Source organism: Arvicanthis niloticus, chromosome 2, assembly GCF_011762505.2.
Source record: "Arvicanthis niloticus isolate mArvNil1 chromosome 2, mArvNil1.pat.X, whole genome shotgun sequence".
Taxonomy (NCBI): Eukaryota; Metazoa; Chordata; class Mammalia; order Rodentia; family Muridae; genus Arvicanthis; species Arvicanthis niloticus.
The window spans coordinates 37679826-37692847 of record NC_047659.1 but is presented as its reverse complement, the minus strand read 5'-3'; the positions used below and the strand labels follow the sequence as shown (position 1 = coordinate 37692847).

The following is a 13022-nucleotide window of genomic DNA, read 5'->3' as shown; positions in this document are numbered from 1 at the left end:
TCGCCGTGGGTTCTCTGAGAGGTCTTTGCCTATGCTCTCCTTAATGCCTACAAGAAGCCGTTTCCTCTATCATACCTAAGAGCGGCCCCGTCCTTTCTTTTGTTTCCCTTTTCATTCCTGTTGTAGTAGTTACAGCTGTGAGGCTCTTTAGCACCAGTGACTGGTACCGTCTACATTAGTCAACAGAACGCACATCTTAGAAAATTCTATGGAGTGTGGCATTAATCTAGTTCTAATATAAGCTGTGCTAGTCAGGCTTTTTAGAGGAATAGAATCAGTAGGCTGAAAAGATATTTTAAGAGGGATTTATTAGATTGTTGTACATGATATAGCTTGGCTGTCTCACACTGGAGAGGCTGAGAACTTGGTAGAGGTTTTTAGTCCACAAGATGGAATATTTCAGCATACCCATCTGGTGCTGGAAGTCTGGAGGATTCCTGGAGAGCTGCTGTTCTTCAATCCACACTGGAAGACTAAAGAAGCTAGATTTTAATATCAGGGAAGGAATGCAGGAGCAACAGGGTAGACGAAGGTACCTGGGAAAGTGATGGTGGGCAGGCAAAAATCAAAGGTTTCATCAGGGGATGTCACCAGCATTTAAAATGGTTCTTCCCTCTTCATATTACCTGGTAAAGAAAACCCCTTACAGGAGGACCCTGCAGCCTGCCTTTGAGTTGATCCTAAGTCTGGTCAAGTTGACAACAGAGATTAACCATCATACGAGCACATTTTTAGTGGGTACCTGCTAAATGGCAGACCCTGTTCTGAGTATTCTATATGTATACTATATGTATATGCTATAATCTTTCTTCTTGTAACAAATCTATGGCTTGCATCTATTAAACTAAGTTTGGCCTGAAGATGCTGCCGTACAGGGGTTCTTATGCAAGGAAGTGCAACCTAACACTAAGCAAGCAAAAGTCCAATTTAGGAGTACATTTTTGTAATAAACAGCAGAGTCTGGTGTAATCTTAGCATCCTGGCCTTAGCCTATTACATGTTGTCAAATGCTCAGATGGTGTTTAAATGAGGAAAGGGTGACTGGTGACAGTCAAATGGTCTCCTGCTCGTCCTTCCTTCTCTGTGTGCTTTGATGTGTTGTGGAGTTGGTTGTCAACCCTCCTGGATCTGAGAGCTGCCTAAACTCTGATACAGTTACTTTGTCTAAAGGTTTTATTATGACACAACTTTATTTGAGTTCAGATGCACAGGCCTGGCACAGAGAACCTTTTTATTATAAGCATCAAATATTTTATCCATATACATGGGGCAGACTGAGAAGCACAGCACTCTGTCTCCAGAGCCCAAACTCTGTATCCCTTGAGGAAAGGATGGAATCCTGAACCATGTTTTTGTTTGTTCGTTTGTTTAAGGTTTAAACAAATATTTTCACTTAAAAAGAAGGAAGGCTTCTTAATCCAGGAATATCACTTCTCTGATCTTTACAACCCCCACTTACGTTTTGTCCTTGGGCTCTCTACCATTTCCTCAAAAGAAAAGAGGGAGCCACGGGTCTGCCAGCCTCTGTCTCTGCTTCCTAGTATCTTCTTTCTTCACTGGAACCACTTGGAATGGAACCACTGACCACAGCTTCCTACAATTCCCCTCCTTTGTTTTCTGGAAGTGGAATTCCTTTACCAGCCTGCCTAATGATACTCCCCTCACACAGAAGCCAGCTGCCACTGTGTATTCTTTTTCTCATTGTCTTCTCTCTTGGAAGGTTCCATCTCTGTAAACTTTGTGTATGGTGTGTGGCATGCATATGAAGGTCAGATGGCACCCTCAGGTTCTGGTCTTCAACTTCCACCTGTTTAAGACGTGGCCACTGTGTGTGCCAGGCTGGCTCACGAGCTTCTTGGGATTCTCTCTTCTCACCGCGCAGCAGAAACTGTGGGGTTACATCCTTGCTGTTGTGTCTGGACTTCTGTGGGTCCTGGGATTTGAACTCAGGTTTTCAGACTTGTGCAGAGGAGCTGTCTTCTCTGCCAAAGACTCACTGCACAGTGCCTCTCCCTTATTCCTTTATTTAAATCTGCCTAACTTTGAGCTCTCCTTTAAGGCCTCATCTGGCTACTTAGCTCAGCTGGTTAGAGCATGGTGCTAACAAGACAAAGAGGTCCTTTAACATCATACATCATTGCCTCTCTCCACCCCAGACTAGGCTGTAAAGCTCCACTGCCCTCTGTTTTCTTCACACTACCAACCACTCTCTGTTGACCAAAACATGATTGTATTTCTACTTTCTCCACTAAATTGCTTACTACTTGAAAGTAAGGACCAAGTTTCACTTACTTCTAGATCTCACCAGCTGGCAGAGTGCAGACACTTAGTAAATGCTAGCTGGAGAAGAGCCATTTGTACTGAAAAAAGAAAGAAAGAAAGAAAGAAAGAAAGAAAGAAAGAAAGAAAGAAAGAAAGAAAGAAAGGAAAGAAGAAAGAAAGAAGGAAAAGAGTGAGGGAGGGAAGAAGGGAAGAAGGAAGGAAGGAAGGAAGGAAGGAAGGAAGGAAGGAAGGAAGGAAGGAAGGAAGGGACAACCAACAGCCAGAATGTCTCCGTTTTCCTCTGACTCTTCTTCCTCTCATACTTGTTTCTGATATCTTCAAAATTCTTAACTCATTGATTTGCCACCCATACTTTTACTTATTAGTCACTATCCTTTATCTCTTTGTTACCCAGAGTCTGTATCCCTTGCAAAAATGACCTCTAAATCCAAAGGTAATGCCTATGCTTGATAACACCTTTTGAAATGTGAAATATTTGACCTTTATGAACCCTTTAGAAATTCTCTCCTCTCTCCTAAATGCTGTTCACTTTAGTATAACTTGTCCTATGGAATAGCTAGCTCCTTTATCTTGGATGTCTTGGCCACCTTTTGTCTTCTGCTATTCACTAATTGTGACCATTCCTAAGTGTTAGGACAGTCCCTCCCTCTCCTTGTGATGTTATAAATTTCTGTGACTTCAGTTATTTTCTCAATGGGAGTGGTTTTCCATTCATATTCCAATCATGTCTTTTTATTCTTAGCATCTTTATGTCCTGCTGCTTCTTCACACTTAAGACTTGTAAATCAATTTAATTTTTTTTTCTTGTTAAACTTTTTCTTCCTGTCTTTACAAATTCTTCCAGGGCTGTCACCATTTGTGTCGCTGTATTTAACCTCATTCATTTTCAATGCGTCCGTCCCAGACACTCAGAAGTCATTATATGCTGGTGAATTTTCCCTTTGAAATTGTTTGCACTTTTCTTTTCACATGGTTGCCTCCTAAATCAAGACTCTTATTTAGCTTGTGTCTAGACTACTGCAGTAATCTTTGAGCAGCCTTCCTCCCTGACTTCTAATTCAGAGCAATCTTATCAAATAACTCGTTATGTAGTATTGCCTTTCTTTATTCAAACTATCTTTAATGACAAGTTCAAGACTACTTAATAAAGTCCTTAGTGTTCTCTGGACAGTAAAGTATACCTTTAGTGTTTTCCCAATACACATTATTAACCACCACACTACACACACACACACACACACACACACACACACACACACACACACCTTTTATACCTCCTGTATTTGTTCATGCTTCTTTTTCACCTTCCATTCCACTCAGAATGTGCTTTCTTTTCAAAACCATGTTCAAAGGCCATCTGCAGCTCAGTTCCCCAATTCAGAGGAAACAGGAAATGAGGTAGAGAAGAAAGGCTGTCCGGGAGATGACAAAGATGTCCTCATCCAGCCACTGGGACTGACTGGGAGGCCAATGATACTTTGTTTGCAGTTGTAACCCATCTCATCAGTAACATTGTTTGAAGTCAACAAATGGGAATTTGTGAACAGGATTGAAATTTAACAAAGTGTCAGACCCATTTTAGAAGGCAGAGATGGACAGGCAGCCGTGGAAACTGCTTTAGATAAACTCTGGCATTTCTCATCCCTGCAATTGAACACTTTAAGCCAGAGTTTACAACCATGAATAGACGAGTTTTTATTTGCTCACTTTTTAGGAAACTAGCCATGCGGGTTTTCAGTTCTTAGGGACTCAGTGACCTGTCATGTTCATAGATGGGCTGATGCTGGGTGCCTTGCTAATGGAACTGACATCCCTGTGACCACTCACACCAGGCTGTGTCCTTAACATATCTTTACATATAAAGAGCTACAGTGTCTGGTTGTTGCTATAATCATCTTGGGTTTTGAGTTTGAAGAACAATTGAAACAAATTAAACAAATTATTAAAGTTCTTCCAACATGGGGTGAACCTTGTCTTTTTAGCCATACAGACTTGTAACAGACCTGGCAATGGTTTCTATTCCAGGAGGAATAAAAGGTGTGTGTGTGTGTGTGTGTGTGTGTGTGTAGTGTGGTGGTTAATTATATATATATATTAATATATTAATATATATATATATAAATTATATATATATATATATATATATATATATATATATATATATATATATATATGGAAAACACTAAAGATATACCCAAGAGAAAATGAAAAACAGAAGCACTGTATTTTGGTGTCCATGGTCATAAAGCTAGCATCACATTGGATGGTCTTGGAGCAAAAATGTGTTGTTTGTATCAGAGAAATCTGTTTGTATCAAAGGTTCATTATGCTTTTAATGTTACCTGAGAAGAAGCAAAATGAGGAGTGAAAGGAGAAGTTTTCATCCTGTATTTTCATGAAATAATACTACACATTGCTGAACCAATGTGTGGTTCATGGTTTTCATGTCCTGGCCAGTCATGAAAAGCACATCATGCACATAACTCTTTTGTTCCAGTTCTTTGGTGCAGATTCAAGAGTCCCACTGTGAATAGGCACAGCAGGAAAAGGCTGAATAGTCCTGAAGCAGAATGAATGATTCCTATACTGTGTCTCCTACACTAGACAGTTGACCCTGTAAAACATGCTCATCACATGAGAACAACAGCAAGAATCTGCCTTGTTTATTTCTCCAGAAGATTTTTTTCCCTCTTTGCTTAAAGCAAACTTTAAAAATCCACTTGATGTGCCTGACTTCCTGGTGTAACATTTCTAACATTGAGTCTTAGCTTGAGAAATTGATTGAAAACAGTTATTTCTCTATAAATAAGCCCCAGAAGCACTTATGTCACATAGACATATGATTATAAGTCTCTGAATCTGACCTTTAATGTTGAATTTGTGTCAACTTGTTCTTTGTTTTAGATTCAAGGTACCTTCTTTTCTGAGCTGAACAGGATTAGCAGTGGAATCAGGTTCCAAAATAGAGAAAATAGCAGGGAATTCAACTATCAGGAAAGCAAAAAAGTGAAGTCTAAAATCTTTAGTAACTTTAACAAAGAATCTCTCAATATCTGGTTGGTCCCTTGCCCAAGGCACACCTTTCTTTCACCTTGAATACAGTTCCTCTGAAACAGATTTTTTTCCTTTGTTCTAACAAGGGTATTCGTGGAAATTTCCAATTTAGAATGGTTTTTAACAAAATTATGTTTTGAATTGGATTGCAAACCCGGAGGACTCTCATTTCTCATCATTTGAAATATAAAACAGAGTTGAATTGTTTTCTTGCTTGCCCAAAAGCAAAGCAAGGAATTCTTTTGGTCAGTATTACAGTTTTAAATATTCTCCACCAATTTATGTTATTTATTGTTCTCATTTGTTTTCTTCTCCTTCTCCTTTTCCTCCTCTTCCTCCTCCTCCTCCTTCCTCTCTGTCTCTCTGTCTCTGTCTGTCTCTGTCTCTGTCTCTGTCTCTCTCTCTCTCTCTCTCTCTTTCTGAGGCAGAGTCTTACTGTAAAGTATAAGTTGTCCTCAAACTATCAATCTTTTTATTTCAGCTCCTGAATGCTGACATTTGGGGTTAGCATCATCTCACTGGGCTATGTCATGATTTAATAAAAGTCATTTTGTATTAAAAACAAAAAAGTAATCTAATTATCTTGGTACCAAGATGTTGAATTTAAGTTTTCTCTATTGTGGGAAGTAAGAGTTTATTTATAAGTAGGCAAACATTTTATACCTATTTATTAGTAGGTAATTGTTAACAAATATGGATCCAGATGAAAAAGGAGTTAAATTTATTTGATAAAGTTATATCTGATAAATTCACCTTAGGTTTAAGTACTGTAAGTTGAAACTTTATTTAATCTGACTAACCAACTTTAAATCTTAGTCTAATTTACTTCAAACATGCTCACAGAGCCCACATTAATTAACCCGCAATTTGGAAAATCTCACACAAGTTTATTTTACAATAAACTCTTTGACTACCTCATGCATGTAAAGATAGGTGTTTTGTAGATCTGATGGGCCACAAAAGCAAATATCCCTCAAATGCTAGCAACACGGTACACTGTGGAATCATGGGTTGTTTATGTTTGTGATTACCTGCCTAACTGGGAACTGTAGCTCTCTGCTGCTGCCCAGCTTTGTGAGAGAATATCACTCTAACATGTCATTAACATGGGAGTGCAGTTTCTACTGTTGTGAATCACTGTCACACAATTGTGCAGCCAAAACACTTTAAGTCACGTCACCACAAGCCAACCCTGTAAATCAAAATGTGCTGTCAGGTAACATCTATACTTCCAATTCCATTAAGAAATACATGGCAGCATTCCTTATACCCAAAGAGCATGGGAGTGGATAAAAGAAATCAATCAAACCTCTGAGATGCAGGTTAAGACATGGGAGAATACTTAAAGACACTCTGATATTAACTAATGGCCACTTTATTTACAGATACTCTAGAGTTGAGGCTGTATGTGTGTGAAATTGGAGTGTGAGCAAGCTTATTCTTGAAAAGAGAGCTGGTATCTTGTTATCTTTCTGCTCTTTCCACAGCAACAGAAGGTTGGTGTATTACTTACGTGATGAGATACGTGTTGTTGTCATTCAGAGTATTAGTCAGCAGTTTCATCACTGTGAACAAACACCTGATGGAAGCAATTTAAAGACAGGTGGGTATATATTGGCTTATGGTTTCAGAGGTCTGAAATTCATAGTCTTTGGCTGCATTGATTCAGGGTCAGAACATCATAGCAGTTGGAAACATGTAGCAGAAGTTACTAACTTCATAGTGGATAGGAAACAGAGAAATGTATGAAGCCTAGAAGCAAGGGATCAGATACAGCCTTCAAAGGCTTAGCCCCGATGATTTATTTCCTCCAGTTAGGCTCTACAACCTAAAATTTCTACCATATCAAAAATAGCATCACTAGCTGTGAACCAATGGGATTACCCTGGAAGCATGAGGGTAGGCTCATGTGAGCAGGTAAACCAGACTGGGCAATTGTTGGCAGGCAGTTGCTGTACTTCCTGGACACCTCCCTCAACAACGCCTAGCATAGTATAACCCTCAAAATGCCATGAGACTGTAAGAGAGTATTTCATATTTAAATCATAACATGCTGCCCCTGGCAACCAAAAGCCCATGGCCATTTCATAATGTAAAATGCATTTAATCCAACATCAAGAATCCCCATAATCTCAACAGTTCCAATATTTTTAAAGATCTATATCCAAAGTTTCTTCTGAGACTCAAGTAAGCTTTTAGCTATGGGTCTGTATAAATTCAAGAATGTTTTAAGTACTTCTAAGATACAATCGTGCAAAGGTAACATTCCCATCCCAAAAGGAGGAATGAGAACAGAGAAGGGAATGGGATTGAAACAAATTGAAACTCAGCAGGAGAGACACTAATGTCAGAGCCCCTTGGCCATCACCATCCTGGGAATTTGGTGGTGTGATGGGATAGCCAGGGGCCTAGGCAGCCTTGCTCCCAGAGTGTTTTCATTGCAGACCCAAAGAGTTTCTATATTGGACTGATTTCAGTCATTACCTATGGATTTCCTTAGCAACTGTTCCACAGTCCCAGGGTCTCCACTGAAGCTTTGACTTTGTCCTCACAACTTCATGCATTGCCATCTCAGAGCCTCCCAACATTATACAGATTCTGATTCTACTGCCAGTTGACTGGCCTTCTAGGAGGGACATTCCCTGTAACTTAAATTCCGCATGCTTTCAAAAGTATGGTTGTCAAAATCTTTAGCTGACTAGATGGTATCACAGACTGTGGCTGCATGGTCTCTTAGTGCCCAGGCAGCTGAACATGTTGGAATAAAATATAGGACAACAGATTTATAGGCATGCCTCTGTGTGTAAAGACACTAGAGACATTCCATTTCAATGCAATCTTCCTCAAAGGAAATACGTTCAAATGACATTATCATATTCTTGAAACTGGAACAATTTCTTACATTTTTTTCAAGAAATTTAGTCTTTTTTTTATTTGTTTAAATTTTTGGTTTAGGTGTATGAGTGTTTTGTCTATGTGTATGTCTATACACTACCTGTGTGACCAGTTCCTACGGAGGCCAGAAATGGAAATTGGATCACCTAGAACTGGAGTTACAGATGGTTGTGAATTGTCATGTGGGTACCAGGAATTGAACTGAGACTCTCTAGAAGGTCAGCTAGGGCTCTTAACTGGTGAGTCATACCAAGTTTCTTCTTCAACAACAACCACCATTACAACAAAACAACAGCAACAGCAACAAAACCCCACCCTTACTGGTTCTTAATTAATTTCACAGCATGTACCCCAATCCCACTCATCTGCCCATCCTTTTTCATTAACCCTCCACCCTTGCAACTGTGCCGCGCCAACCCTGACCAGCAGGAATTAAGACACTGAACAACCGGTTCCTTCTCACAGCAGTTTACTCGGGAGGCTTAGCAGTTGGTAGTCAAGATGGAGAGCCCGCGAGCCCTTCCCGGGCGCAGCTTATAAACCCTGCCAGGAGCCCATGAACTCAAGCCACGTATCATCTCTCCATAGGCTCGTGACGCTTGCATAAGATCAGGCCACCTTGAAGCACAGCCTTCACACCTAATAAGGACTTGTTTATCACTCGGCCCTTGGGTGGCCATCGCCATCTTGGGGAGAGGTTCTTATGGCGCCTAACATGCAACCACTCCCCAAATAAATAAATCAGTAAATAAATAAATAAGTAAATCTTGTTGTGGAAACTGTAGTGTGTCACAGTATGTCTCACAGCATATCCTTTTGTCCACACGTCTTTACTTGCAGATGTTCATTGAAGTGAGTCATTGGACTGCCTCTGAATTCCATAGACTGGACTGCACTGACTGCATGAACTGAATAAAACTGTGTGAACACAACTGAACTGACCCAACTCCACTGCACTGCCCTCACTGCACTGACTCCCAGATGACTGACTCTCTATTCCCTGCACAGCTCTTAAGTAGCCTCTCTTCCTTGTGCCGTTCTTGTGAGAGTTGGGCATATCATATATCTGACTCATCCTATCAAATCTTTCTCTGGTTCATCACTTTGTCTGCCCCTCAATTAAATGTCACTTCCAAACATGACTGCTTCCTTCTACAAACTAATTTTACCTTAAAGGTGTGTGCCAAGGGTGTGTCTGTATTCTAGCCAGAGCTGCCATGTTGCTGAATTAAAATTCCTCTATACAGGATGAAATGAAAAAGTAAGCCTTTGATAAGAACTCTGTCCATGTTCCCCATGTAATTGATAGATATAAATAAAATGAAATAGTTCCTGCAACCAGGTCACATCTGTTAGTATTCTATACATTTGTCTATAATACAAGCTGAAGTTGACCATGCTGAAAAAACAAAATGTTAATGCTCTCATTTAAGAGATTTAGAAAATGCATATAAAAATCTCCATTTGAGCATTTTAGAGTGAAGTAAATAAAATCTTAAGAAAGTTAATGTATCCATTGTTTCATGCTTTACACAAAGGAGACATGATTTCAGTTCATGAAAACTGAAATACTACTACTAATAATAATAGGAAAGAAAATGATAATAGCACTTGATAATACTGTATAATTACATGAAGGGTGGTGTGACAGTTGGAAGTCCCCAAGTGAAATATCCTCTTAAGCAATGCTGAATGGTGAAAGAGTTGGGAACTGGGTATGACTCATCCTTGGTGTAGCAGGAACAACTGCTTGAGCAGATAGATGACATGGAACTAATAACAAAATGGACAGGCTTATGGATGGCAAGGAGAGTGGATGATGGCAACCCTGGACCATGCTTCTGAGCTCATGTTGGCTCAGATCCTTAGAATTAATTTCCTAATACCTGATACTGGAAGTCACTAACTTTATTTCTATTGCCAAAACTCCTAGTGACTTCTAAGGTAACATATTCATAGGATCAATGACTCCCCTCTCTACCATCTCATGACCCAGCAGGATGGCCCTCAACAGGTGCCAGGACGATGTTCTTGGACTTTTGCAATTGTGAGCCAAACCTCTTTTCTTTCCATTAAATAAATTTCCATTGAGTTTGTAGCATTTAGTTACAGTCCCGGAGAATGGACTAAGACAGAAAGTACTAGAGTGAAAAAGGGGGGATGCTTGGAAATGATGTCAGAGAATTGCCAGTCATCTGCCAGGAGTTTGCACTAAGCAGATCCTGAGACCCCCACATGCTCTTTCACACTGTGCACTCCAAGACTGTAGTCTGACTACTGTACAGAAGGAATTATTTATCTTAAGAAATTTGGACCAAAAGAACAAAATAGCATATTTCAAGTTCTGGCTATAGATTGCTGTGAAAAATTAACTTGTTATATGCGTTTATTGACTATTGTTTATAACTAAACAAAGCTGCTCTCCTTTCTATAATAAGAAGAACTGGTAATATTGTACCTTTCTTATTTCCCACCCTCAATATTATTATACAATAAAGATCTGAATATATAATATACCGCCGAGAGGGTAATGAGCAGGATTCAATCACACATTTAAATGAATTAAAGGAATCTGAACCCTGTCCAAGTTGCTCCATCTAAGCACCACTTAAGAATCTGTTTGTTCAGTTGAGTTTTGTCTCTGCAGCTGCCAAGACACTTCAGTTCTGCCAGCTCCAAGCTCTGATTGCAAAATAAATGGTGGTCACCTAACAGTGATGTGAAAAACCAGGGTGCTCTGTGCGAAGACCATCACAGCCATCCTGATCACGGGAAACCAGAGGCTCCCTTCCTGTTTAGCCTGAGGGTCGTTCATTTTGAGGGTGTGTGTGTGTTCTCACCTGCCCCAGATCTAGCAGCCATTGGCGGGGTGTGTATGCTTTTGGAAGATGGCTGCAACTTTGCTGGAGCTACATTCATAAATATTTTTTGTAGTATAATAGGTTGTCAAAACAAATCTGTGTTTTCCATTTGTGTGTGCATGAGTGTGTCAGTACGCCTCTTCATCTCTCTGTCCGTCTAGTGGGAGAGCACAAATAACTTCCTTTCTTCCTGGCAGATTTTTTTTTCCTTCTCAAGCTGTGGGTATGTGCAGAAGTGACTCACGAGGAGGCACAGGAGTAGCCTTGTGACCTGTGGGGACAGATGATTTTATTTCTAGTTTAAGGAATTTTAGTCATTCTCTGAGGTGGTGGGGGCCTGTGGTTCCTTCCAACATTTTCTGAAGCTTGTCACTCATTGGAACACTGAACTGAAGGGAACACCAAGCTGGTTGAGTTGACCACACCACTGAACCTATAGGACTGTGTCATAGTACATACACTACACCCCACTAAGCTTTGTCACTTAACAGCTGTGTGACCTTAGGAGAGACCTCTAACTTTTCTAAACCTCCATTTATTTTTCTTTTCTTTCTTTCTTTCTTATTTTTTTTTTTTTTTAAGAATTAAGAAAGCAGTGTAATGGTTGTGAGAATTAACACTTGACAAGACAAAGCACTGCAGCATCTCTTCCAGCCAACCATGCACTCAAGGGCAGCCATCTTTATTCTTATTATCAGTTTCTATTGGCTTATTTCATATGGATGGCACAGCACGCATACTTGGCAAAGCAGTCGTCTCTCTGGTGCATGAAAACTCAGGACCCTAGAGGATAGAGCAGCTAACTCTACCACTTATACATACCTGCCTTTGAATTTTTCCACAATATTTCCCTCCTTTTAAGTGAACCTAGAAAAACAAAACATTTTGCTGCTGGCTGCCTGAATTTGCCAGCAATTCTAGTTTCCAAGGAGATTGTAAATGGATGTATTTGTGTCTGCTCATTTGCCTCAACTTGAGGAGGGTTCCTCGGGGGATTCTTCAAAAGAAACAGATTATAATAGAATTACTTTTTCTTGTTTCATGAGCCATTAGAAAGTGTGTGTGTGCAGGGGGTGTGTGTCCTTGGTGATCTAAAAGTTACTTACAAGTGGCCAAGCAAAATGGAATAATTTGCTAATGAAAGATTTATCTCCCCATGACTGCAATTTTATGTGTCCTTTTAAATTAATTCACTTGTTTTTTTTTTCTATTTAGAAGATCATCTAGTGCTATTTAGAATTGTAATTAGGCTATTCTGTGCCATCTGCAGCGCTTGCTGTGATTCTCTAGCTGCATTCAGATTACATCACAAAGAAAGCCGGAGCTGGAGCCTGATTTTCATGTTGGAAAACCCAATAGCACCCATGCTATGTTTATCCTCGGGAAACGTTTGATATTGGTTAATCAACAATGAAGCTTACTTCTGGCTTCTCCAATACTTGGAGCAAAGGATTGGATTGCTGACCAGAAGTGCAGTTTTCAGAGGCTCTTGATTCAAATTCTACACAGACAGTAATAGTCTGTGATAGAATAGACCTGGGACCCCGCTTCTGTTTAATCAAATGTGGCTTTGACTCTCAGAAGGTGTTGTCGCTGTTGACTTTCTCTTTCATTTAAAACAAACTTTATTGTGGGAAATTTAGAGTTCAGTGTTGTTCTTTTTTCCTGGCCTCCACATCCCCTGTTAAGTGACTACTGTTTGTTTTGCAAGTCTCTTAGCTGAGCTGGTCATTCTTGGTTCACCATGCAGTCACAGGGCATTGAGAAGCACAGGGTGAAAACACAAAAGCTTCACAGTCGGAAAGACTGGCTGCATTTACATGCTGGTTGTCTTAGAGGCCTTGTGAGTTCTGCAGCAGTATTCACTTTAGTGAGTCTCTCTGTTGATCGACATCCCTGGACACAGGATGCTCTGATGATCTCATGATA

General features: G+C 40.0%; 1 long non-coding RNA gene across 4 annotated transcripts in view; it reads left to right on the top strand.

Moving 5' to 3' along the window:
- LOC143441318 (uncharacterized) overlaps nt 1-10746 on the top strand; it is a 75556-nt gene extending 64810 nt beyond the window's left edge. For all 4 annotated transcript variants that reach the window (XR_013108612.1, XR_013108614.1, XR_013108611.1 and 1 more), the window contains 3 exons: nt 6825-6940; nt 8293-8471; nt 9073-10746. This is a non-coding gene — a long non-coding RNA (uncharacterized LOC143441318). The remainder of the gene's footprint in view (nt 1-6824; nt 6941-8292; nt 8472-9072) is intronic.
- The last annotated feature ends 2276 nt before the right edge of the window (nt 10747-13022 follow it).